Genomic DNA, 27,512 nt, shown 5'->3' with positions numbered 1-27,512 from the left:
TCACTTTTATTTCATTTTTAGTGCTCCGACACAGAGCGCATTTCTGAAACATAATCTGGAAGCAACCATGTGCTTCCCGGTTTTTGTGCTCTGTGTGTTTGTGGTGCAAAATTGACCTGAAACGTCTGTCCAGTGCCATCCAGCACCCTTGGGCCTCCATCTACAGAGGCCTATGTGCTTTTCCATCATGGCCGATGGCATCAAAGCCCACCAGGCACTGGAGTGCCTGACTTCCATTCCCGCTTCGGCCACCGTGATTGAGTCCCTCGGCATACATAATGGGAGAGCCGACAGGCGGGGAGCCAACCCTGCCTCCAAAGCCCTTCTCGAAGGCCCCTGTCTGGTCGTGTCCAGGCCTGGGAGGGCACAGAGGGCACCCCCCACTACATCTCATGAACCATGCTTCACTACCTCATGGATAGACATACATCATGCAGCAACTACCCCCCATTAACCTGTACATCGGGAATGCAGAGCTCCAAATATAAACACTGTGAGTCACGTCCTGGAAACTGTTTATCACTAACTCACAATACTGGTCGAATCTAGGTTTGCCTATGCTACGCTGCCTTTCTACGCCTCAATGTATTGCTCTCTCTAATACATTTCTGTCCTTTGGTAAACTCAAATCTAGGCATATTTCTCCAACTGTGCATCCCCCCATTTGAACTGATTTTAGGGCTTAGTGGGAAATTTGAATCTAGGCCTGTATCTCCAACTCTGCATCCCCCCATTTGTACTGATTGTAGGCTCACTGGGAACTGCTACTTACCTGGGTGCTTTTTCCATCTTTTCATTGCTCCAGATTGTACTGATTCTGTGCCTTATGGCTGTTTTGAAACTAAGTGTGCATTTTTCCATCTTTGCATTTCTCCAGATGTACTGTTCTCTGTGCCTTACAGTTGATTGAAATGAGTTGTACCCTCAATTTTTCAATGCATACGTGTGCTTTCTGGACCTTTGAATCATGATGTGTTTAACACCTCTGCACCATTCATTTTGCATTCAAACTCTAGCAGCTCTGCAGCTATATGCTGCTACAAACCCCTTTTCTTCCCTATCTCTATTCTATCTTGCCTCTTGTATTGTCCCTGTCTGCCCCTCACCTTCTCTCCCACTCCCCTCCCTCCTTCCCTCCTTCCCTCCCTCCCTCACTTATTGTTAATGCACTTGCACTATCTGAAATGTCATCAGGCCTAACACAATAGTTATTGACTGTTCATTCTGACTGTCTCAAGGCCATGTACGAATAAATATTACATTTGAACCCCTGCTCCCTTCCCTGCCTTGAAGCGCTTTGAAACATTTTTGTGTATAGGCGCTTTACTAATGACCAATAAAACAAATAAATAAATAAATAAATATAAGGAAAAGGTGAACTATGATTATTTGGAAAGCCAAAGCTACAGAGGAGAAGACACTATACAAGAATATACAGAACTCTCTAAAGCAGAGCAAATGATTCAGACAAGGGCAAGGAAATCGCATATTAAAGAGAAGGGAAATACTATCAGCCCCATAAGGGAGTTACAGGAACTGATACTCAGGATAATGAGAGACTGTTGAAGGCATGACCCTGTACTCTCACGTCAGAAAAATACAACCGACTAGGGAAATAAGGATAATAATTTTCTTGCAAGGATTACAAGATTTAATCGTACAAAAGAAAGGGTGCAAGCAAAGAACTTTGCTGCTTGAGAACATTCTGGCCTCCAGTGGTACAAACATAAGCTTATACGGCATCACTATGATGTGCAACAGGGACCCATTTTCTGCATCTTCAGAAGGCACACAGGTGCAACATGAACTCCCAATCTTTTTGCACACACCTCCTTCTTTTGCCGTGAGCATATCCAAGATGTAGTGGTTCTGCATTGTCAACAGTCTTAGGGCATGCAACTTCACCTTTATGACGTTGAACCCATGCCCAGTGTCATTTGCCAACTGGACCAAATCCCAGCGAACGATTTGCAGACATTTGCTGTTGGCTCGTGCTTGTACACCGGGTAGAAAAGGTGATGCAAAGAAAGTCTCTGCTGCACTAAACAATGTGTATTCTTCAGGTATTTCTTCAAGCAATGCTGATGAGTCTTTGGATAGATAGTTCGATGTTCTCTTTTTTCTTCGCAGTTGGTCATATTGGTTCTTCCCAAGGAGGATGCAAAATTCTGGTGGTGGCTGTTGGTTTTGTTCTTCGATTGCTGGGGACACTTTTGATGCTTCGTCAGGCAGTGGCCCACCTTTCAGTTGTTCTTCTTGGACTGCTAGTAGCGCTGAGTGTAGCATGACCAGCGAACAATAGCCCCTCCATGATGGTGGGAGGTGCAAGGACTCTTGTTGGCCACACACCCAGTAGTAGTCCATCAGTTTGCTGTGCCCTACTTCAGATCTGGAATCAACAAAGTTCTGTTGCATCGCTTGTTGGAGCCGACAAAGATAGTCCCTTCGCTGTGAAAGCATATTTCATAGCTTTCCTCTCTATGCACTTTCACTGGCTTCTCCATTGCTGCAATCCATTTCAGTTTTGTGATGTCCTCTGTCCATATTTGTGCACACTTTCTTTCAAAAAAGGCCACCGTTTTATCTTCGTATCCCAGGAGGCCTTCAGCTCGGCAACTGAGTGTGGTTTCCTGCCACTTGTTGTTTACATATTTTGTTCTGCCAGTCACTAAAAATGGCTGTTTTAAGCAGTTAATGTTCATCGGGATGTTCTTGCATTTCTGGGCATCTGGGTTGGCAAGCTCTAGATGCAAGATGTGTGCCTGGAAGGTGCCTTTTAGCCTACAAAGCGCAAGATGAATCAGGCATTGTGCCTTCATAATTAGGACTTCTTGTTGTACTAAAACCTTGGGCGCCCGTGATGCATGCAGTATCAATGAGCATACAAAGCAACTGCTACTAGTTGTTCATCTTCCCACCACACTCATGTCAGAATACCAATTATTTGAGTGCTCAGGATGACGAATGTCTTCGATAGCATCCAAGCATAGGCCATGCTATGCATCGTATTTGGGCCTATGCGCTTGTCTTTTCTTTCTATCTTGACGTGATATATACCTCCTTGGTGATATACTACTGCTAACATTGGTACTACTGCTACTGTTTGCACTACAAGGGAGGTTTTTAATCGTGGGAAGTATTATTTCAAACATTTTATTCATGCACACACTCATTCAGGTACTGCTGTTACTGGTTTGGGACGTATTGTACATATATAAAGTCATGTTTAGCAGTCCAGTTATATTGAGAAGTGTACTTTCATTCAGGAGGGGTGTAGGCAGAGGTGTGCTTTTATTCATGTTCCCCCTCACCAACTACTCTTAGATGGTTGCCCAGATAAAAGACGAACCCCAATACATTCCTACTATATACATAAGTATGGTGAACAGGATAGCGGTAAAGTGCAAGCCGCAGTTAAATGAATATAATCTAGTAGAACTAATAATATTTCTATTGAGATACAATGAATAGTTTGATGCTGAATGCTAAATTTTATTCTTCCTGTAATAGGAACAAAAATGGGTGGGGAAAAAGGGAGGGCAGGAGAAGTGGAAGGAAGGGTAAAGGGAAGGAGGAGAAGGGGCAAGGAGAGAGAGAGAGACAGAAAGAAAGAGAGAGAGAGAGAAAGAGAGAAAGAGAGAGAGAGTCTTAATTTACAGCGCTTATGCTATTAGCAGCAATGCATGTTTGGTATCTTGTACATGCACTTATATTGGCAGCATTAAGCTAAGTAAGGGTTGTTCCACCTGCGCACAAAGCTCCTTACATTCACTAGCTCCCCCGGTAACAATGGAGGGCTTGGAGCACAGGAGAATATGAGCACCATAAACTCAATCAAGCCCTTTGGTTGTGCTAAGTACAGGGAGTGTCAGTAGTCTAGCCTGGATAAACCATGGTTTCCACCACTGGGGGACGCAGTGGGGCAGGAATCATGGGTAACACCTTCATTAAGATCTTACTCTGAAAGTGGCCGGCTTGACAGACTGCAGTCACTTGCTTGTCTATTGATAGAGATGCAGATAGAATAACTATCAGAATAACAGATTTTTCTGATGCCCTCTTTACAGGGGAGATGGGCATGTGCATGTGCCTGCCTATTACTATCTTGTGTGGTGAGAGATGGTGGCCCTTACTTGGCTGAGTGCGCACATTGAACAGTGCCAGGGGCAAACAATGAACCCAGTTCTTTTTTAGGTGTTGCAAGTTTAGAAAGCTTGCTCTTAAGAAGGCTTTTGATTCATTCAACAATACCATTTTCTTGGGGGTGATAAATTGAGCACATGCAGTGCTTGATGCCGAGTAGTGCAGTGATTTCTTTGAAGAGTTAATTGAAAAAGCTCATTGAAAAAGTGGTTGCCATTATCAGACCTCAAAACTTTGGGGAAAGAGCTAACGTACCAGGATATTTGCAGCACATTTGCCATCTGGGTGGGCACAAGGGCCGGCCTCAACCCACCGGGAAAAGGGGAACACTACTACAATGAAATATCGAGCTGTGTTACATCTCTCACCCATATCGGCATAGTCAATATGGAGCTCATGGAATGGCCCGATGCGGTGGGGCAAGGTGCCTCATAACGTGTGGAGTGTCTTTCCAGTGCTGAACACTTGGCTTGTTGTGTATTGTATGACTATTGTTGATAGGTGCTGTTGGAGGTTTGGCATGAACCACTCCTCCTGGATGTCTGCTGTAATGTGTTGTTTCGAACTGTGAGAGGGGTAGTGCAATTGCTCAAATGTTGTGTGCAGTAGTTCAATGGGCATTACTGCCTTCCCTGTGCATCACTGTCTCCACAAGAGATCAGTAGGTGATTGTACATACTCTCGCTTGAGCCAAATGTCTTTCTCTTCCTGTTGTGCTCTACGTTGGAGCTCAATTATTTATGCTGTGGGCAGTGTTGTGTACAGGTCCTTTTCTGGTCATGTCAAAATGGTATTGATAATGTAATCAGCAGGTGTGGGCACTGGGAAGTAGGCTTCCGCTTTGGTTGCCACATCCGTGGCTGTGTTACCCAAAGAAATGTCATCATTGCTATTGGTATGGGCGGCGCACTTGACCGCCACCAAAGATTACTCTGTCAGGGTGGAAATCAGGGAATTTAGTAGTGCTGCATGTTGTACTGGTGAACCATCTGCCCGTCGGAAGCCCCTTCTCTTAAATCGTGAGAGATCCGCATGGACCATTGTAGTGACGTATGCTGAGTCTGAATATATTGTTACATGACAGCTCTTGGATGCTCGGAGCACTTCTATGAGCGCTATGTGTTTCACTGCTTGTGCTGAGTAATGCATAGGTAGCCTTTTCATTGCTAATGTTTCGTATTCCCCTGCTTCTAAGCGCACCACTGCCACCCCAGTATGTATTTGGCCTGGGTCCTGGTCGATTGTTTCTGATCCGGCAACAAAGGGCACCTCACCCTCCTATAGTGGAATGTGTTTGGCTTCGGGCATGTCATCCTCTTCACCTACATATTTGGTGCAGTTGTGTTGTTCCAAATCTTCGTCTGGGCACGTTTCCGTTATGAACGTGGCAGTATTTACTGTTTTACATTGCACTACATTGATGTTAGAGCTCAAGATGATGATCTTGTATGCTGATGCTCTCTGGGTGGTCAGGGTGGACTTCGATCTCTCTAAGATTGCAAACACTGAATCCTCCACATACACTGTTACTGAGAATCCAATCACGATTGTGGAGCTTTTCTCGATAGTGAAGACAGCTGCAGCAAGAGCGTGCTCACATGCATTACTGAATTTAATGTACCGCTGTAGTAGGCCAATGGCTTGTGGCCATTGTGCCCTTTTGTGTCATTACTGCAGTCATAAATGTGCAATTTGAATGTGAAAATATGTAAAATTCCTGTGTGAACTGCAGCTGTTGATATCACTTCTTTTATGTTTTTGAAGTTTTGTACCATGTCTGCTGTGCATTGTAGCTTCTTATTGCCCTTTTGTGCTTACTTGAGGCCTTGCAAGAGTGGCCTCATGTAGGCTTTGTATTCTAGGATCTAGACCCTGCAGTAGTTGCATAGCCCCAGGAATTTCTGCATGTCTTTGCTGTAACTGGCTTGGTTGTGGCGCGTACAGTCGCTGCCCTGTCTGGTATGATTCTTTTGCTGTCTGCTGAAATAAGCTGTCCCAAGTAGAGTACCTCAAGCTGGCAGTATTGGAGCTTGGCTTTGTCAACCTTATGTCCCTTACGGAATGACAGTTGCAGTAAGGTAATGGAGTCTTTAGAGCAGTTTTGCTCAATTTCACTGCACACTAGCCAATTCGTGCACAGTCTGGATGACCGTGCTGGGTACATGGATGTTACCTAAGTCTTTGTGCAGTATCCTGTTGAATATGCTGGGGCTCTCGCAATACCCCTGGGGCAAAGAGTGTGCTCATAGAGCTTCCCGCTATGTGTAAATGCTGTGAGATACTGTGAGTTTGAGTGCAATAGCATCGAGAAGAAAGCATTCTTTAAATCAACCACTCTGAAGTGAGTCGCTTCTTTGGAGATGCAGCACAAAATGGAGGCAGGGTTCGGAACAAGGGGACATTCCTTCTGTACTACATCATTGAGGGGGTGGAGGTCCTGGATAATTCTCCAATTACCGCTGGTTGCATTTTTGACTCGGTATCTGGCCATGATGCATGGTGAGGTAGAGGGCACTATGATCCCTTGGTGCAGTAAAGCCTGTATTGTGTCCTTTATCCCTTCTTCTGCCTCCCTTAATAGTGGGTATTGTTTCACCATGGGTAGTACCACTCCATTCTTTAGTGTGATTTTCACTGGGAGCACTTCATTTAGTAGCCCTACATTGTGTGGGTTAGTTGTCCAGAACTGTGCCAGCACATGCTGTAAGTCACCCTGGATGAAGTTCGGCAGTGCGACAATGGCCATTAAGGGGCTCTGAACCCTCCTATACTGCATCAGCACGTAGAAGTCCAAAAAGCTGTAAGGAGTTTAATGATTTTAACTGAAATCAGGATTTAATCAAATTGTATTAAAGTTTGGTATCTCAGATATCCATACCTAGTTTCCCTCAGGAACTGAAATGTAATCAAAAGAAGTAAATGAAAGGAACAAAAACCTTACATTTGTCAATTTATTCTGTTTTAGAATATAAAATACAGTAAATAAAAGAGCTCTGGAGACATAATGTTGGTCGTTTGATATGAAAAAACCATAAACCCTTGAATTTAAAAAATAAATAAATAATATAAAGAAAAAGTCAAGCACTCTTAAATTCAAAATATGTGTGTGCAAAAAACATATGCAAAAAATGAACAATAAATGAACAACAAACATTTAGGAAAAAAGGGGATCATAAATAAATTTGTAACAACCTGTGCAAAAAATGTCACAAGCTCAACAATCAAAAAGACAATGAAAAGACAAAATCATATAACACAACCTGTGTAAAAACATCACAAGCTCAAAATGACAATATTATGAAAAGTTGAATTACGTTTCACATCACAATGTTGTTAATTTTCAGGTCTGCCTACGTAAAAAACAACAATTACTACTGTCTTCAAGGTCTACAATGCTATAGCACAAAAGATGCTCAAAGTTCCATCTAGCATTGGCCTGGTTACGTTTCGGCTGGCCACCTGTAAGGCCAAATGTCTAAAGCACCTTCCTCGGGGCAGATTCAGAATAGTAATCCCCAGCTGAGTGGTGGGGAGAGTTCATGAACACTTTTTATTGACAGGAACCCACATCAAAGCCAACATGCATGTCGCGATAGGGCAGAGAGTCATTGCCAGTATACTGCACCATGATATCACAGGGGATGCACATCTCAAGTATTATTTCCACATCATCGTCATTATCCTCAAAGAGTTCTGTATCTGTCAATTCCTTGAGGGGTACAGTGGGATCAATGCACAGTACAGTGCGCCACTGGCATCCATGGGTGCCTGTTCCAAGGTCCACAATTCTTTTGGCGGATGCCAGCAGCCGTGCAGATCTAGGGATAGTATGGTGCCTGATTCTAACTCTGGGGACACTACAGGGTGGAAGATGAAATCGGTTGGCACTCTCCAAAAGGCTTTGGTAATTTGCAGCACTGTTTGCATGAGCACTGATATGCCATAGATTAACATGTCTGGGTCAACGGGGATGCCTCGCACCACTACATCACGTGCCAAGGTGTCTATTAAAAGCATTGCCCTCATTAAAAGCACATGCCTGGCATGGCGCAGACAATGCCACTGTCCGTGAATGAGATCCTCACGTTCAACTTGCTAAGCAGGTCCCTGCTGAGCAAGTTGACAGGAGAGTTCTCCGAATACAGTAGGGGAGCAGCATGTACTACCCTTCCTCCCACCTTTACATCTAAATCCTTTGTATATGGAACCGTTAAAATAGCCCCACAGAATCCCTGCATGTCGAGAGTTTTGCCAGATAGGGGGACGTCACTTTCACTGATTCAAGATTTTCTCGGCTCATGAATCTACCATAAATATGAATTGTTTGTTTCCTATCTCTGTCCCACCAAGGGTTCCTCTTTTGGGTTTAGGGTCATCAACAGGACTGGACACGCAAGGGCTCTCTGTTGGCTGTGTTAGTCAGGATAGGTGTCTGGTCCTGGGAACAAGAGAAAGGGTTTCCCTGACTACTGTAGCACCTTGAAACGGGGCTACTGTACCATTGGACCTCCACCAAAGGCGTTCACGTTCCCTGGCTGCTGCATGTTGGTGTGTGGCTGGTAATGTTGCATTGCCTGTTGGGGGTGTGACAGAGTGGGGGAGGGCCTGGGATGTGTGGGGGTAACTGAGTGTAAGCTTGGTGTATTTCATATTGTATTGAGGTAATTCTAGGGCTTGGTCCTTGAGGGGCCCCTTAGGGTGGTGTGCCATAGTTCTGCTGGCCATAGCTATATCCCGTACCTTTTCTACTACTTCACTCCCTTGAGGAATTGCCCCACTTCCCACAGTTCCAATATTTCCCCATCCCTCCTCCTCTGGGTCTCATTCCCCCAAACCCCTCTCCCCTTGATCCCCTGACCCCACCTCAACCTCACTGCTGTCCTCCTTGCCACTGTGGCCCATAGAGTCGTGAGTTTCCGCCCCACGGCCCTTCTCCTCCTTCAGCCCACACTGTGGCTATTCTGGCATTTGTAAAGCTACGGGTATACCCTGTTTATCAGGAAATATAAAAAGGGTATTGACTGAGCCCAGGTGTTTCTGCTCTACATAACTCTTGGACCTTGAGAATGAATTGTGTGGTGTCCTCATCATCGCCCATTGTACATTGGATGATGGACTGCAAATCTGGCCTGTCTGGGAACACTTGCTGCAGCGGATCCCATACATTTTCTCTGATCTTGTTAAACGACACTCCATCATGAGTGTTGTTACTCAGAGTGACTCCCGGGTACCCTGCCTTCACCCACACATCAGCAGCCTGATCCCCGACTGCAACAGCCAATAACATTTCATGTCTCCTATTGCTAGGGGTACTCCTGCTGTGTACTTTTCAAAAGCATATATCCACTTCCCTGGGCCTGCCATAAGAGTCGGAGGTGCCTTTATTAGGTTATTCTTGTCCACCTGTGCCCATGGTACATATTGCAGCCTCCCTGCCCCCTTGTATATTAGGGGCATTTATATTTTCAGTTGGTTCTTTCCGCCCTTTGTTGTACTTGCGTTTTTCCTTGCTACTGCCATCTCGCCAATCCTCTCCCTCAACCTGCCATCCCATAAGAATTCCATCCTCTTGGTGCCTTTATTTTATTAATTTATTTTTTACATTTGTAAAGCGCACAGCAGCCCTCAGGCATCGTGGTGCTGTTGCACAAATACTTTCTTAGTTACATACACAAATGCTTTCTTAGTTACTTTAAGAAACAGTGAAGTGTTTAGTTCAAGACAAGCAATGGGAAAGCCTGCCCTCTAGTAGCAAAGGTGGTTCCATCATTACATGTGGTTACATTTTGAAAGATCCAGGTACATGTAAAAGGAAAGCCGGCCCTCAAGTTACGAGGGTGCCTACATCATCACATGTGGTTACACATTGGAAGGTCCAGGTACATGTTAAGGCAAAGCATGCCCTCATGTTACGAGGGTAGCTACATCATCACACATGGTTACATGTTGAAAGGTCCAAGCACATGTAAAGGGAAAGACAGCCCTCATGTTGCGAGGTTGGCTACATCATCACATGTAGTTATGTTTTGAAAGGTCCAGGTACATGTTAAGGGAAAGCTGGCCCTCAAGTTACGAGGGTGCCTACATCATCACACGTGGTTACATTTTGAAAGGTCCAGGTACATGTAAAGGGAAAGCCAGCCCTCATGTTGCAAGGGTGGCTGCATCATCACATGTGGTTACATTTTGAAAGGTCCAGGTACAAGTAGAATGAAAGCCCGGCCCTCATGTCGTGAGGGTTGCTACATCATCACATGTGGTTACATTTTGAAAGGTCCAGGTAAATGAAAAAGGGAAAGCCGGCCCTCCTGTTACGAGGGTGGCTACATCATTACTTGTGGTTACATTTTGAAAGGTCCAGGTACAAGTAGAGAGAAAGCCGGCCCTCATGTTACGAGGGTGGCTACATCATCACATGTGGTTACAGTTGCTAAGGTCAGGCAGTGGAAAGATACATGGTGCCTACTCCCTGTCGCAGGGAGGCAGAAGACACAGGTGTGGGGGTCAGACAGAGACCCACAGCTTAATAGACGACCAGGGTGTGTGGGGTGCAGGGCATCCACCCCCTGTTGCACTGCCAGGTCTGCCTTTGTTACGTCGCATGCTGCCCGCAGTCTGGCTAGTTCTGATTGTCTGGATACCAGTGCTATTTCTAGGTCTCTGGCTAACATCTGCATGTGATGCAACAGCTGGAGGGGAGACATATGGGGGCGGTGGTGCAGTTACTGGTGTCGATACATTTGAAACTGTTGACACATAAATTGGGTTTCTGTATCCTGCTACTGGACAGGCTGCTAAAGGATATATTCCTTTCCTTCCCATTGAGTCTTTCTCATCTTCGCTTGGGCCTATTCCCTTACTATCGTTGCCCACCCTTCTATCACCCTTTTACTCCTCTGTCTCCTCGAACGTCTTCCAGAGGTTCAATATTTCCCTTCTGTTCTGTGATTGTTCCCTTTGTACTTCACTGTCAAAAAGATGGGCATGTGTTCTAGCATACTTCTGTCAAAGGAGCCCTGCTCTGACCAGGAGCGGGGCATCCCCCGTCCCCTAGTCTCAGCCACCCACTGGTTGTGATACTTCTTGATACTGTCGCAGTACAGCGGCACATCCTTGCACACTTATTCTATAGGTGTTTCTCCCCCATGGTCACGTCTCCCGTGTGCCTGCTAGTAGTGTTCCACCTGTACTGATGCACCCAACACCGTTATGCAGATATTGTCAAAAACAAAGTTAAATCCCCCCTTTGTTGACACAAAAAGAAATAATCAAGAATACTCTTTTTTCTTTCCTCACCCCCCCCTGCTTCTCCTTTTAGTCTCCTTACTTGCACAAGCCACACACTCCTCACATGCATACACACCACACAACCCTCCTGGGCCTCCTCCCTAGACAATAAGATGTGCAAATAAAACAAACTAAAATAACAAGCTAAAATTAAAATCACTACTATGGCAGAGCTCTCTAATTATATGGAGCTCCTATGTATTTCCTCTTTTCTTTTTTTATTAAACAACATTTGTGGTGCCACCTTCCCCCTCACTCAGGGAGGCTTCCTATCTTCCTGTTTCCTTCTCCTTATATTTCTCCTTAAAAAATTAATAAAACCCAAAAAACAGAACAACCCACAGGCATGCCACACTCCCAATTTCAACCTCCATGTCTTCACATGGTTCACACTTCCCCATACATCTGTCCCCTACTTGTTATCCCTTGCAAGGTTACACTCATGTGTGTGCATTCACCCGAACTCATGGGGTTCCAACACCGACCTGCACCTCTCCTTGGGGTTGCACCCTGCTCGAAAGAGCAGGCAGGATTCTGCAAAGACAGCGTGGCCACTGGGAAGTATGTGTTTTTGGGACTGGTCACTGTAGGTGGGTGTGGCCCTTCCGGAGAGGTTGCCTGGATACCTCTGCAGGTATGGGGGCGGTGAGATCACGCCAGGGTCACCAAATGAGCATGCCCCTGTACACTCATGCCAGAAAAAAATGCAACCCACTAGGGAAAAAAGGCCAAGAGATTTATTGCAAGGGTAACAAGTTGTAATCGCACAAAAGTAAGGGTGCAAGCAGAGAACACTGCTGCTCGAGAATGTTCTGGCCTCCAGTGCTACAAACATATGGCTATAAGGCATCACAGCATCATTGCCATATAGTACATATTTGCGTGGCTGGTTGGTGAGACCCTATACATGGGCCAGGCTGCTATTGGTTCCAGTTCCGCCCATCTATTTTCTCACATGGGGTCAGCTGGGCTCATCTTTCCAGGGACTGAAGGTCAGGTGCTTCACATGTTGCTATTACAGAGTTTCTATTGCAAGATAATGCTACTACATCATGGAATGCTCCTGGGAAACTTGGGGACTGGCACAGGGGGAGGAATACGATCATGCTGAAACACACATTCTTTACTCGGTTCATATTGCACTCTCCGCGCCCAAGGCTTCCAACCTTGTTTTGAATTAAAATATATTCCTCCCTGTACCTTGTAGTCCAAAGGGTATATTTATGGAATAAGGTAAAATGTTCATGTCCATTTAGATATTTTATGACCATTGGTCTGAGGTCATTCACTATCGCGGAATTCAGGGGTTGTTGGACTGGGTCAGTGGTTGGTGCCATTACTCCTGGTACAGTTGACGAGTAGTTCTGAGTGAACCTTTTTGTGTTCTTTGTCTCTGTACCCGTAGCCCTTTCCTAAAGATGTTATACTTGTATATGTTTAGAGAAGACTGATGTCTTTGGATGCACCAGTACTATTTGTATTTGATAGTGTACCAATGTTCGTTGAACAATTACCTTGTATCTTATAAAAACTGAACATAGAAGCCCTCATTGCAAGTCTGCCCGTGTGGAATCAACGGTGCCGGTAGCACCGTACTGGCACTGTTTTCCAGACCACACAACCTGAACTGTGATGGCGGAAACACTGTCACCGCAAAGTGACCCCCATGGTGCTACCGCACCCAGTAGCACTGTGACCGGAAATAGACGGATGAATCGCTGGATGTCCCTGAATTACCGGCACGCCATAAAAATGGCGTTAGAACTTTGACCACCACGCCTGTATTACCGCCACCGCAGACCAGGCGTTAAGAGGCCTAAAAAGGGAGTTGCCCTTTGCTGCTTCTGGTCCTTGGCTGCAGATGCATGTGTTGGATGCCCAGGGAGACTGCAAAGGAATTCAAAGGGATGCAATGCATCACATGATACTGTGGGTGCCAATCACTCTGCTCCAGATTATGACGTCTAGACTTGCAGGCTGAGTCATGGGTGTTGTTGGCCTGGGGAGCTCCACTTCACAGGCAATTAGATGGTGCACAAGGTTCTCCGGGAAAGCAGAATGTGGCCAAGCAACCATAAAAAAACAGATAGCTAAGTGTATGGGTTAGTCTCCTTGTGAAGTGTGCTATAACCACTATACAGTAGATACGATGGCAAGCTGCATCTCCTAATCCCAAGGTCCACCCATAATGACCTTAATAGAATAGTATAGAAAATGAGGTTGGGATTGGGGTATCTGCACTCTGCCTCTTCAAATATGGAAAGTGATTAATTAGCAATGCAGTCAGTTCAAAAATGGCTTTAGATGGTTTCTTTCCAAGAAAGATTATTTCTCTTTATTATCAAAAAAAATGGTGGTCAGCCGACATGTGTTTCGACCTTTTTCATCTTCAAGGCTGACATTTGAATCATATTTAGTCACATGCAATTATTACATAAAAATAATAACATAACCAAACAATAGTGACCACAATTGGCGAACAACAAAATTCAATAATAATAATTATAAAAGCAAATATTATATACAAATTAAAAATTAAAAATTGGGTTTCCCAGCGAATGACAAAATGCATTTGTATCAGATATCTAAGCACATAGTATAGTGTACAGCCACGTGTTTACATACCCATAGTAAATTCATCCATTAAGGGTATGGCATAAGCGGAAAAACAAACAAAGCAAAGATACATTTGTTATGAGTCATTATATATTTGCTCCAAGATTATGCAAAAATTGCACTTATGGTGTGTGCCCAAATGTGAATGATGCACCTCACCCACATGTCTAGCCCTTAGTGCATGCATTGGTAATAAATGAATAAGTAATGTTACCAAAATTCATCGAAGATTCATCGTGCTCAGCAATTGTCACACTAGTGTCATGAGTGTATTTACTATTCTAATCTGAAACTTGGCTTTAGTCAGAGTTGTTAGTCCTATTTATATTGAACAAGCATGTCGTGGATATAATGTCTGGAAGAGTAGAAGGCCTGGTGCACAGTACACAAGATATTAAACTTAATCCGTCTCCTAACCGGGAGCCAGTGGAGTTTACCTAATGACAAGGTGATATGCTCAAATCTGGTGGCCCCCACGACTAGGCGGGTGCAGCAATTTGAAGTCTTTTAATCAGATAAACTGGTTGTCCTAAATAGATCTCATTGCAATAGTCAATGGAACCCATTATAAAGGAGGTGATCACTGTAGCACGGGAGAAGGAAGGAAGGCAAAACTTTCTTAGGCAGTTTCAGAAACCTGAACTGCAGGCTGAAGCAATCTGGGCATCTCTGGATCCCGAAGGGAGGATTTTAACCTGCAGGCGTTTTACACTACGACCAGATACAGGAAGGACACCTAGTGACTCCAGTCAAAAGGAAAAGTTTCAGCAAGGGTTTGGTCTACCGAAAACCAGGACTCCAGTTTTGCTACCTTTACGGTTAAGGCTATTTTTAGCGATCCAGGACGAAACTGTGAGATAGCCAGTTCTTGAGATTAGAAGGCAGATCAGAAGCATGAGAGTCAAGATGGAGTGTTGTTCGCATAGGTGTAAACACGGACGCCAAAAGATGTTATTAGATCAGCAAGAGGACGGAGATAAAGGTTAAATAAGAGAGGAGAGAGGAAGGCCCCCTGGGGAACAACACACAAAATTGCATAAGGAGCTGAAGAGAAAGGATAAAGCGAAACTGTTTGCTGACGGTCAGATAAAAAGGAAACAAACCAGTCAAGAGGCATGCCTCTGAAACCAGCCTGAACCAACCGCTGAACAATAATACTGTGATGTTAGATTGCAGAGATAACATATGAGCATTAAAATAGTATAATCATATAATACACAGTTCCCAATTGTTAATAATCTATTTGAATGTAGTCCTTGCATCCTACTCATCTCCTATATACATCAAGAATTTTAAAGCAGTCCACAACCAATCAGCAACGTGTGTAGCCAGCTACAAATGTAGCACACTGAAACTTAAAAATATGGTCACAGTAGTCCTGTCAGGATTGACAAGCCAATATACACGTGAGGGGTATACCAACCCATGTAAATCAATCAAATAGAAAAGGGATGAACACCTCTGTCAAAAGCATATGGCTTCTAATTTCGGGGGTGCGCGTGAAGTTCTACACGGGATTGTGCAGGGCGCGTGTATTTCGGGGGTGCGCGTGAAGTTCCACATGCGCTCTGGCCTGGGGGAGCGTGTGCGTGTATTTCAGGGGTGCGCGAGAAGTCTCACACGCGATCGTGCCTGGGGGAGCGTGTGCGTGTATTTCAGGGGTGCGCGAGAAGTTTTACACGCGAATGGCCTGGATGCGTGTATTTTAGGGGTGCGCGAGAAGTTCCACACGCGATTGGCCTGGGCGTGTGTATTTCAGGGGTGCGCGAGAAGTTCCACACGCGATCGGGCCTGGGGGAGCGTGTGCATGTATATCAGATGTGCGCGAGAAGTTCCACACGCGATCGGGCCTGGGGGAGCGTGTGCGTGTATTTCAGAGGTGCGCGAGAAATTCCACATGCGATCTGGCCTGGGGGAGCGTGTGTGTGTATTTCAGAGGTGCGCGAGAAGTTTCATACGTGAACGGGCTGGGTGCGTGTATTTCAGGGGTGCGCGAGAAGTTCCACACGCGATCGTGCTGGGCGTGTGTATTTCGGAGGTGCGTGTGAAGTTCCACACGCGATCTGGCCTGGGGGAGCGTGTGCGTGTATTTCAGAGGTGCGCGAGAAGTTTCACATGCGAACGGGCTGGGTGCGTGTGTTTCAGGGGTGCGCGAGAAGTTTCACACGCGATTGGGCTGGGTACGTGTATTTCAGGGGTGCGCGGGAAGTTTTACACGCGAATGGCCTGGGTGCGTGTATTTCAGTGGTGCGCGAGAAGTTCCACACGCGATTGGCCTGGTCGCGTGTATTTCAGGGGTGCGCGAGAAGTTCTACACGCGATCGTGCTGGGCGCGTGTATTTCGGGGGTGCGCGTGAAGTACTACACGCGATCGTGCTCGGCGTGTGTATTTCGGGAGTGCGCGTGAAGTCCACACGCGATTGGGCTGGGTGCGGGTATTTCAGGGGTGCGCGGGAAGTTTCACACGCGAATGGGCTGGGTACGTATATTTTGGGGTGCGCGGGAAGTTTCACACGTGATATCAGCAGGGTACGTGTATTCCAGGGGTGCGCTGGAATTTCCACACGCGAATGTCCTGGCTACGTGTATCTTGGGGTGCGCGGGAAGTTTCACACGTGACATCAGCAGGGTACGTGTATTTCAGGGGTTCCGTGGAGTACTACACGTGAATTGGCCGTGTGGATCCTCCCAGGTGTTCGCTCCACAACCTCCACGGCCCCTGCAGGCAGCCCACACCACAGGGGACTAGCCTGCACCCCCACTCGTCCCCCTGCACCTCCACCACCCAGCACTGTGGGGCACCTGCCGTCAGGCCCCAACTCATGTTCCCCAGCCAACATGTCATCACAATCTAGATCCCTGGTCCCTATGGTCAGCCTCCAAATGCAGAACACCCACCTGAGTATTGCATCCACCCACTTAGAAATGGCAATAACATGATAGAACATCAATTGCAAGTTTGGAAACGAACACATGTCCCTCACATACACCCAATGGGTGTCAGTGAATCTCAAAACCCATATCATGATATGCATGAAACCAATGAGATGATACTACACATTGAAGTTTGATCAAGAAATATGTATTAAAGGAAACATAAATTGAATCAAAAATAAACAAACAGAAATGGGAATGTAAAAAAATAAAAAGAAGCATGTCCGTGAAAAAATGCAAAACCAAAAATCATAATCCAAAGGAATGGTGTCCAAAGTCACAGTCCACAAAAGAAAATCCTATGGAAAATAATAATCGAAAGCCATTGCTCCATGGGTAAATTGTAAAATAAAAAGGAAATCCAACAGTGAACTATGTACAGATGAACAAGCCAGGGTCCATGATCCCAACAAAAGAAATGAAACCTATCTAACAACACTACCTAATAAAAAAAAACTATATACAAAAATGTGGCCCATTGTCCAAAAGGTCCAAAATGAATAAAAAAGCAAAGGAAACCTAACACTAACTACATAACTATTTACAAGGGCAGCGGGCTAGTCCGACGGCTCACTGGTTGTTGCCAGGGCATCATCGAACTCCTGTTCAATGGCTTGGAGGCGGGCATGTTCCCTGGCCCCGAGGTCCCGCAGGGATAATGTAGTGTCCAGCTCCAACTCCCTGCGAAGACCCTCGAGGCACTCGGCCCGCCTCAGCGCCCTCCGCATGGAGTTCTCCGCCCTGACCATTGTGAGCCGTTCCTCCTCTGCCCGCTGCCGCTCCGCACCGATCTGCTGGCCCAACCGCTCCCACACGGAAGCCACTCCCATTCCAGGGTTCTCCTGCCCTCCGGCCGATGCCTGCACCCCTGATGTTGATGGCCCCGAGCCATGATGCCTCCCACATCGAGCCTGCCGCTGCCTCCGACGTAACTGCCTGTGCCAGCACGACGGCATCCAGGCTGATGGAATCCACCGACGCCGTTGTGCCCGTGCCCTGCCCGATGATGCCGTCACATCCTCCATCTGCTGGGGTCCAGTTGCTGGTGTGTCCACCCCTGCTGGACCTCCGACTCCCGACTGTGGCAGGGATGGGATCCCCACCGAGGTGGCTGCATTGGTCGGGGCAGGTCCACAGGGGGCCCTGGTGGCATCTGGGCCGGAAGACGGCATGGAGTACGACTGGCGCATAGCCTCCACAGAGGAGGAGAGGGTCGCCAGAGTGCCCAACACATGTACGAGACCCCCGACCATGACTGCTCCCAACTGGGCCACGTTGCCACGGTGCTCTTCGTGATGACGTGCGTGCTCCCCCCGAGAAGCACGCACCTCATCACGAATGACAGCCGTGCACAACGCGACACCAATCAGGACCTTCTCCATACGGCCAGGGGTCCCCTCGTCCGCAGTTGGAAGGAAGTCAGATGACATGGACATCCCCCCTACCTGCGGACGGGCCTGGGATGGGGCATCCCTGCTGGGGCATGGTGGTGCAGTCACAGTGTCAGGGACAGTGACATGCACAGGCACCTCCACGGCGACCTGTGCTGCCTCCTGCCCCTGGACTGCACCACTTGCACCAGCAGGGATGCCCCCACCAGGCCCCATGTGCGGCTCGGTAGCGGCCTCCTCCTCCTCTGTGGAAACCAACAACCTGGATGGCTCCACACCATCTTCCGCCGTTGCAAGCCCCTGTGGGGGCTCACCCACCCCTTCCGCTGCAGCCGTGGGGGCATCCCCGCCGCTTAGCTCCACAGCGCCGTCTCCGCCCTCCTCTTCACTTTGCGCTGAGTAGAGGTAAAACATATAACACAAGCATCAGGGTACTGTACAATGGTCCCCTAGACAGGAAGCAACAGCAGATGAGTGGCACTGTCAAAGATCACTTCCATCATGTCCCTCCACAACACATGGGTCAGTGCAGGCAAAACACATGCAGTAACAGGCATGGCGCATGCTATGGACATAAGCAAACATGTCCAAGGGACTCTTGAAGCATACAATGTTGTTTTTGGACTCACATGCATCATGGGTCATGCCTATCACATGCACACACTTCAACGTACTTTCATCCATCTGGACTCGTACACCCCAGACACAGTGGATGCAAGGATAACTAGGCTGCATCAGTGATTCTGAACATTGTCACAGACATGTGTCATGCATCCATGGCATTCACAAGTCACAGACACGCAGGTCAGAAACACAGACATGGACACCATACATGTACATGGCATCAGCACCCATCCCTCACCCCCACCCATGTCCAGGAACAGAGACTGGCATGCTCTCATGTGTCCATTCCGCATAGGGCTCCCCATGTTGCATTTAAACACATACACCAACCGTGTGCTTCACACATTACTGGTCTCACATGCATGACCATGATGTCCCTGCACACACACACGTGTACATGGCCTATGTCACACATGCAGGCAAGTATCAGACAACCAGCACACTGCAACATGCCCTGTCTCACACAGCAATGCTTGGCCACTTACCGCTCGACTCCAGACGGATCTGCCTCTCAGGGATCTGGGCATGGAGCGCTGGGCGTACGCGTTCCAGGACCCTCAGCTGGATGGTACTCATGCTGCCCCGGCCCCCCTCCACGAGGCGGCGGGCCTTTATGAGGGTCCTGGACCTGAAGTCCTCCCAGCGCTTCTTGACTTGCTTGATGTTGCGGGTTGCCACCCCCTCCGCGTTGATGGCAACCACAAAGTCGTCCCAGATCCTGTCCCGTCTTTCCTTGTCGGAGCGTGGTGATCCGAAGAGGGCATCATAATGCCCCAGGACAAGCTCCACCAGGACACCAACTTCCTTCTGACTGCAGCTGGTGGCCCTTTGCCCCTATGGCTGGGGGTCGCCAGTGGTCTCGGATGGTGTTTGCCCCGACATGGCGACCCCCGAGGCAGGCGTGGGTGGGCAACCGGGTCCTGGGGCTGGGCTGTGGAGCGATGGTATCCCAGTCGGGAGTGTTCTGTTCCAGCAGGGGTGGACACAGCAACTGGACCCCTGCAGATGGCTGATGTGCAGGCACCAAATGGCAGGGCACGGTGGCAGCAGGCAGGCAGCAGCAGATGGCTCGTGGGAGGCTGCTCGGGGCTCTGGGGGGCAATAATTCGGCCTTTTGGGCAGGAGCGTGGTCTTCCGTGTGCTTATGCGTGGCCTGCTTGATCCGGAGTGATTTGGCACGTGAAAATTCTGCACGTCAGCGTGTAAATTGAGGAAAGGCCCTTAGCGCGTAAGCGCGTGAGCACGCATAAGCGATTCCATTGGACCAAAGGCCCTTAGCGCGTATGCGCGTCTGTGACGTATCGCGCACGGGCGTTGCTTTTTGTGGGGTGCGGTGCGTGTGTTTTGCAGGCGTTGGGGTTCACACGCTATTACTTCACAGCGGGTGGGTGTTGGCTACGCGTTCTTCTACACGCAAGGCAGACGGTGAGTGGTACCCTGCTCCCCCAGGCCCGATCACGTGTAAAACCACCCGCGAGCCCCTGAAATACACGTACTTCGCTCCCCCAGGCCCGATCGTGTGTAAAAACAGCCGCAAGCCCCTGAAATACACGCGCCCAGGGCAATCGCGTGTGGAACTTCTCGCGCACCTCTGAAATACACGCGCCCAGGCCAATCGGGGGTGGAACTTCTCGCGCACCCCTGAAATACACGCGCCCAGGCCAATTGCGTGTGGAACTTCTCGCGCACCCCTGAAATACACGCGCCGAGGCCAATCGCGTGTGGAACTTCTCGCGCACCTCTGAAATACACGCACACGCTCCCCCAGGCCCGATCGCGTGTGGAACTTCTCGCGCACCCCTGAAATACACGCACACACTCCCCCAGGCCCGATCGCGTGTGGAACTTCTCGCGCACCTCTGAAATACACGCACACGCTCCCCCAGGCCCGATCGCATGTGGAACTTCTCGCGCACCCCTGAAATACACGCGCCCAGGCCAATCGCGTGTGGAACTTCTCGCGCACCCCTGAAATACACGCGCACAGGCCAATCGCATGTGGAACCTACTCGCGCACCCCTGAAATACACGCACACGCTCCCCCAGGCCAATCGCGTGTGGAACTTCTCGCGCACCTCTGAAATACACGCGCCCAGGCCAATCACGTGTGGAACTTCTCGCACACCCCTGAAATACACACACCCAGGCCAATCGCGTGTGGAACTTCTCGCGCACCCCTGAAATACACGCGCCCAGGCCAATCGCGTGTGGGACTTCTCGCGCACCTCTGAAATACACGCACACGCTCCCCCAGGCGCGATCGCATGTGGAACTTCTCGCGCACCTCTGAAATACACACACACGCTCCCCCAGGCCCGATCGCGTGTGGAACTTCTCGCGCACCTCTGAAATACACGCACACGCTCCCCCAGGCCCGATCGCATGTGGAACTTCTCGCGCACCCCTGAAATACACGCGCCCAGGCCAATCGCGTGTGGAACTTCTCGCGCACCCCTGAAATACACGCGCACAGGCCAATCGCATGTGGAACCTACTCGCGCACCCCTGAAATACACGCACACGCTCCCCCAGGCCAATCGCGTGTGGAACTTCTCGCGCACCTCTGAAATACACGCGCCCAGGCCAATCACGTGTGGAACTTCTCGCACACCCCTGAAATACACACACCCAGGCCAATCGCGTGTGGAACTTCTCGCGCACCCCTGAAATACACGCGCCCAGGCCAATCGCGTGTGGGACTTCTAGCGCACCTCTGAAATACACGCACACGCTCCCCCAGGCCCGATCGCATGTGGAACTTCTCGCGCACCTCTGAAATACACACACACGCTCCCCCAGGCCCGATCGCGTGTGGAACTCTCGCGCACCCCTGAAATACACGCACACGCTCCCCCAGGGCCGATCGCGTGTGGAACTTCTCGTGCACCTCTGATATACACGCACACGCTCCCCCAGGCCTGATCGTGTGTGGAACTTCTCGCGCACCTCTGATATACACGCACACGCTCCCCCAGGCCTGATCGCGTGTGGAACTTCTCGCGCACCCCTGAAATACACGCGCCCAGGCCAATCGCGTGCGGAATTTCTCGCACACCCCTGAAATACACGCGCACAGGCCAATCGCATGTGGAACTTCTCGCGCACCTCGGAAATACACGCACACGCTCCCCCAGGCCCGATCGCGGGTGGAACTTCTCGCGCACCCCTGAAATACACGCACACGCTCCCCCAGGCCCGATCGCGGGTGGAACTTCTCGCATGTGTAGAACTTTGGCGCACATTTTTTGCCTGCGCAGGGACGCTACCGCCTGCTTTCGTGTGGTGGACATGTATGGGCCTGTGCACGTCTTTGGTCATGCACTGTTTTTCCCTATTCCATTCCATGAATACGTGTTGTAGGCGAGCATCTGCGCGTTCCGCGCACTTGCCTCCTGTACTTCCCCCGTGACGCCCACATTTTCATGAGTTGTTCCCCATTCTGCGTGTAACGCCCGTGTTACGCCTACTTTTTTTATGTGCGCCGCGCTATGTGCGAATTTGCTGTGGCCTTATCGCACGGCGTTCAATGACCTGTGCGCCAGCGTGCGCCAGCGTGCGCCGCGCACTTTATCAGCGCACATCCCACATTTTGCGCGTGCACGGACTTCCATGAATAGATGTGTGCTGTTTTCTGTGCGATAATCGCACTTGCCCTGCGATTTTCGCTCTTTCACTGCGAATCACACGTTTTTGCACGCTTGCGCATGAATCGGCCTGTGTGTTTCTATGTGCCACCTCCTACGCCTTGGAACTGCAGGAAAATGCGATGGCGAGTGAAATGAAACCATAAAGGAACGTTTACGATTCATTTTGAACACGACTCATTTGAAAATGACCCCAATTGGGTTTAAATAAATAAAGTATCACACTATTGTTTGTGTGTGTGTGTAATGCTCTGTTAATGCACAAGCGCATATTCTCTAATACATTTTTTGCCAAACCTTTGGCAATAGTAAAAATTCCCATGTGTGACAATACAATTGAAGGTTCTCGGTCCACTCATGAATAATAAGAATTGCTGCAAAAAACAAAAAAAAAGGCATATGTCGAAGCCAATTCGGACAAATTAAAGACCACTTTTTTTTTTACTTTTCCCACCAGCAATTCCAAAATCTTCTTGGAGTTAGTGAAAAGAGGAAAGGAGGACTAAAGGGCCCTTTGTACCTGTCCGGGACTGCACTGAAGAAACAGTTTGGTATGACCATTTCTCTAATGTATACCATGATGGCTGAATAGACTCATTAACATAGAATGTCAGAGTTATCTTTTTTATTGCTAGAAGTAAAGAAGGCCATTTTGAGCCCAAAACCAGGGAATGCTCCCGGACCTGATGGAATACCAATTGATCTTTAAAAAAATGAAATTACAGTATGGGCCTCTTTTCTATTGAAGTTATGTAATGCAATTGCCTCGATTAACAAAATACCACCCTCATGCAGAGAAGCATAGATAATCTATCTGTATGAAAAGTGCAGCAGAGATGACCAAGAATATTACTGCCCAATATCCATTCTGGATACAGAGGGTAAAATATTTAAGAAAATTGGCCTAAACGTATTTGAAAATTGAATGGGCGCTTTGACTAATACAAGGATAACGTCCCTTGTAAAAAGCGGACAAACACTGCTCCCGTGGTTAAACCCAGAATAGGCCCAAAGGATTTAGCCTCTTTACCTACTCTGAATACTCATAAACCATGTCACCCAATGTATTTGTGTGAACCCGAACCAGTGGCATGTGGATATAGTACTGTGTGAATGCACCCTGAGGCTGCGAGGAAGAGATGCAAGGACCACCATGAATGCTCTAGTCTTCATCCTATAGTTGATCGTAGAACAACTATAAAAAGGGAAGACGGACGGGACTGAGGGCGAATCAGTAGTATGATATGACATTTATAACGCAACTAACAACAAGTGTTTCCAGGCATGACGCAGCACGGGAGGGGGAACAGAGGGAAGACAAAGATAACGATCCTACTAGGCCAGGCGTCATTCAGATTGTGCAAGTGCAGGGGAAGGGGGAAGGGGAAAAGTGCAGGGGGGACAGTGCATTAAATGGGGTAAAAACAAATAAATAAAACAATAAGAGACGTGCGGGCAGCTGGTGGTAAGTGCAGACATCAGGTGTCAAGTGCTGGTGTGGGACTGAAGGGATACAGAAAACAGTCCCTAAGTGCGAGGGTTACCAGAGAGTCAGTGCAGATGTGCAACTGGCGGGGAATGGGACCTGGGCCCGAGATCAGAGGGTGGACAGATAACCAGTGCAGTTTGAGCCATGAGTTCAGCAGGGGAAAGGAGGGGAGAAAGCAGAAGCAAAGAGAAAGGTTTCGAGGTGCTTCCGGAACCAGAGATGGTTCTCCTCAAGTTTCAGGGAGGCAGGGAGGCTGTTCCAGAGGGAGGCCCCAGATGAAGAAATCAATCTACCACCAACTTGTTGCTTGGGGAAGCGACTGACCCTGAGTGAGTTGGAGGCGGATGAGCGAATAGCTCGAGAAGGAAGCTATTTAGGAAGAGAGAGTTGAAGGTATTGAGGCCCCAGGTCCTAGAAGGCCTTGTGGATAATGGAGAGGGTTTTGAACATAATCCTCGCAGCCACTGGGAGCAAGTGCAGAGATTTCTGGCCTAGAGAGATATGATCCCTGGGCTTGAGGCCAAGGACAAGTCTTGCAGTCCTGTTCTGGATGAGTTGCAGAGGGCAGAGAATAGAAGCAGGCAGATTTAGAAAGAGGCTGTTGCAATAGTCAAGCCTACAGAGAACCTGAGCTCTGGATACAGTGAGCTTCTGGGGGAAGGGGAGGAAAAGAAGGATACCTCTGAGGAGGTGCAGCTGGTAGTGTGACTTCCTAGAGACGTCAGAGATGTGAGGAGAGAAGGAGAGAGTGGAGTGGAAGATGACCCCGAGGTTTTTAGCCTTGCAAGTTGGAGCATGAAGAGGGCCAAGAGAGGCAGGCCAGAGTGTGACAGGAAAGGAGGGAGCGGGGGTGCCGATGAGGAGAATCTCAGTCTTAGTGGCATTAAGGCAGAGATCATTGGTGGCACACCACTCCTGGATGGCAGACAGACAGTCAGAGATGAGAGAAGGAGAAGAGGTGGCTGAAGGTAGCCTGAAAATGAGCTGAGTGTCATCCGCATAGCACTGAAAGTTGGGATAGAGAGCGGAAATTCAGTGGCCAAGAAGTGCCAGGTATTTGTTGAACAGCCAGGGAGAGAGGTTATACCACTGGGGGACACCACAGGTAGAGATAGAGATAGAGGAGAGGAATGACCCAAGTTGGACCTGGGAGGGTCGATCAGAGAGGAAATAAGTCAGCCATGCCAGGGCCTGACCGGTGATACCCAGGTTATCACAGAGTTGTTTGAGCAGGATGGCATGGTTGACCGTGTCAAAGGCAGAAGAGAGATCAAGTAAGAGGAGGACACAGGGGGTGCTAGAGTCGAGGTTGGAGATCAGGTCTTCACGGATGTTCAGGAGAGCAGTTTCCATGCTTCTGGCAGCTCTGAAGCCAGACTGATGGTCATGAAGACAACTGACAGATTCAGTGTGAAGATTAAGCTGGGAGATGGTCAGCTTTTCCAGGAGGTTGCCTCGAAAAGGAGTGATGGAGATTGGGCGATAGTTAGCCGGATGGGTCAGTAGAGGGTTTCTTAAGAAGAGGGTGCACAAGGTAGTGCTTCAAGGGGGATGGGAAGACTCCAGTGGCAAAGGAGAGGTTACAGAAGTCGGCCAGAGCAAGAGCCAGGGAGTCAATGTGGTCATTGCTGATTTTGGAAGAACAGGGATGAAGCTGTTTTGATGAGACTTTCATAGATTGGACTTGTCTAGAAACCTCATCAGTGGAGAACAGGGGAAAGGCAGAGAAGGAGGGGGTGAGGTGGCCCAAGAAGGGCCATAGGAAGAGCAGGGAGTGGAGGGGAGAGGAAGAGAGAGAGGACAGGATGTCCTGAGTTAGTTTTAGAGATGAAGTGAGAAGCCAGAGCCCTGCAAAGGGCCTGGGACGTGACAGGAGAGGCAGAGACTGTTGCAAGATTAGCCAGTTCCTTGCAGATTTTAAAGAGTTCAGCCGAGTTGTTAGATGACAAAGAAATGCAGGCTTGGATGTGCGCTCTCTTCTTGGTGCAGACAGAGAGCTGGTATTGCCTTTGGAGCAGGCGGCAGGCCAGTTTGTCGGTGGATGTACCAGTAGCACGCCATTTCCACTCAGCCACCCTGCACTTGCTTTTGAGGGTGACAAGGTCTGAGTCATACCAGGAATTGCACTTGGCTTTGGAATTCAGGCAGATCCTCATGACAGGGGCAAGGACATCGAGAGTATCAGATATAGCAGAGTGAAGCATGGAAAGGGCTGTGTCAGGGTGTGAGTCAGCCAAAGGGGGGGAGAGAAAGTGGCGGCGAAAGCCTCAACTGACAGGTGCTTCATGGGTCGGATAACCGAGAAGGTGGGTGGCAGTGCTGGACTTGGCTTCGCCTGGGGGGTAGAGAGGGTGAGCTGGGAGGAAAGGAGAAAGTGATCACTCCAGGAGAGAGGAGTGGTGAGAGGAATAGAAAGAGGAAGGTCTGAGGAGATCAGAACATCCAGCGTGTGCCCTGCAGAGTTAGTCGGGCCCGAGGGGAGAATAGAGAGTGAGAGAGAGAGTCGCAGAGGTCGCGAAAGAGTTCAGAGGAAGGACAGGAAGCATCCAGGTGTGTTAAAGTCTCCAAGAAGGAGGAGTTGAGAGGTCGAGACCAGGGGGTAAGAGGCAAGGGCCGCCCATTCAGAGAGGAAAGAGGAGATCTGACAGGTGGTCGATAGATAGTAGTCACAGTCAGGCAATGGCTAGGAGAGAGAGAGCCTGCAGACAAGGCATAGGAAGGAGGAATAGGCCTGCATAGGAATGGCAGAGGCAGGAATCCACTCAGGGAATATCAGGGCTACACCCCCCCTGGAGCAGTTGGACCTGGGCGCGGAAAAGATCTTGTAGCAGTCAGGGAGGAGAGTATCAAAGCTCATGACAGAGCTGGCCGTGAACCATGTTTCCGTGAGACCGAGGACATTGAGGTCAATTTCCTCCAGGAGGCGGCAGATGTCCATGGATTGTTTGACAGCTGAGCGAGAGTTAAGAGTGGCAATACGGCTAAGGTTACCACTCTTGAAAGACTACCGGGGAGCGGTACAAATCAGAGGTACGCCTTTCAGAGGTGTAGAAGAGGAAGGAGTAGAGGGCAAGGTAGCCAATGAGGAGACAGCAGGGTGAGGCAAGGAAGCCAAAGGGGGAAGAGAGAAGACAGCAGGAGAGGGAAGGAAATTGATGAGGCGCAGGAAGCATCTATCAAAGAGGAGAAGATTGGCCTGAAGGCCTTGGACCAAGACGGAACCATTCAAGTAAACATTAATGATGATTTTAGAGGAGTGGAAGGAGGCCAGGAGGGCCTCCCACCGGGTGCCACCATTAATTGTAGAAGAAGAGAATGGAGAAAGCACAGTGTACATATAAAGAGTCTATAGGTCTGGCGAGGGAACGACAAAGAGGATGTCGG

Source organism: Ambystoma mexicanum, chromosome 6q (assembly GCF_040938575.1).
Source record: "Ambystoma mexicanum isolate Mex_15411 chromosome 6q, UKY_AmexF1_1, whole genome shotgun sequence".
Taxonomy (NCBI): Eukaryota; Metazoa; Chordata; class Amphibia; order Caudata; family Ambystomatidae; genus Ambystoma; species Ambystoma mexicanum.
The sequence above is the reverse complement of the archived record's forward strand: the minus strand, read 5'-3'. Positions refer to the sequence as shown.